The sequence below is a fragment of the Pongo pygmaeus genome, chromosome 3 (genome assembly GCF_028885625.2).
Source record: "Pongo pygmaeus isolate AG05252 chromosome 3, NHGRI_mPonPyg2-v2.0_pri, whole genome shotgun sequence".
Taxonomy (NCBI): domain Eukaryota; kingdom Metazoa; phylum Chordata; class Mammalia; order Primates; family Hominidae; genus Pongo; species Pongo pygmaeus.
Window position 1 is genome coordinate 68,754,154 of NC_072376.2, and position 1,056 is coordinate 68,755,209.

The 1,056-nt window shown below is 37.9% G+C and overlaps 1 non-coding gene across 1 annotated transcript; it reads left to right on the plus strand.

Moving 5' to 3' along the window:
• Nucleotides 1-278: 278 nt before the first annotated feature.
• On the plus strand, nt 279-382 carry LOC134739543 (U6 spliceosomal RNA). The gene has a single exon (XR_010126322.1). It is a non-coding gene; the product is annotated as a U6 spliceosomal RNA (small nuclear RNA).
• Nucleotides 383-1,056: the final 674 nt, after the last annotated feature.

The following is a 1,056-nucleotide window of genomic DNA, read 5'->3' on the forward strand; positions in this document are numbered from 1 at the left end:
GATTTTGGTATACACAGAAATGGGAGAGCTGGAACTAATCCCCCCATATACCAAGGGACTAATTGTATCTGTTTTTACAATTTATACTGTAGGAGACATTATGTTCCATGACAATGGTAATTTTTAATGACAATTTTTAATTGAGTGAAATTACCATAAAAATAATAATAGCAGCTAATATTTACTGAGCTGTTACTAGGTGCCTATAAATAGCATAGATTTTTAAATTCTCCATAATTCTTCCTTATTTCACTTAACCACTCTATCTTAAATTACTCATGCTTGCCTCAGTAGCACACATACTTAAGTTGGAACAATAGAGAGATTGGCATGGCCTCTGTGAAAGAATGACATGCAAATTTGTGAAGCATTCCATATTTTTTAAAAAAAGAAAAAAATTACTCCCAGATTTTCACTGTGTTTGTGCATATGACCTTTTGTTTAGGTTGAATTATATCCAAAGATGAAATTTCCAGAAGTGAGATTACTGTGAGTCACAGGGCATGAGCATTCTTATTACCCTTGATGTAAATTGCAAAGCTTTCAGGCATGGTGGCTGTCAGCCTGTAATTCCAGCACTTTGGGAGGCTGAGGTGGGAGGATTGCTTGAGGCCAGGAGTTGGAGGAGACAGTATAATGAGTCACTGTCTGTATGATTTAAAAAAAATTTCCAAGCTTTATCCTGGAAGGCTTATATACATTTTAAATACCACTAATACTACAAGAAAATGGCCATTTCACTGCACCTTCGCCCACACAGGTATTATAATTTAACAAGTTATTTTCTGTGTGATAAATGAAACACCTCATATTATTACTTTTACTTTGTCACCCATTTTTTTTTTTTTTTTTGAGACGCAGTCTCGCTCTGTCGACCAGGCTGGAGTGCAGTGGTGTGATCTTGGCTCACTGCAACCTCTGCCTCCCAGGTTCAAGTGATTCTCCTGCCTCAGCCTCCTGAGTAGCTGGGATTACAGGCACATGCCACCATGCCCAGCTAATTTTTGTATTTTTAGTAGAAACGGGGTTCCACCATGTTGATCAGGCTGGTCTCGA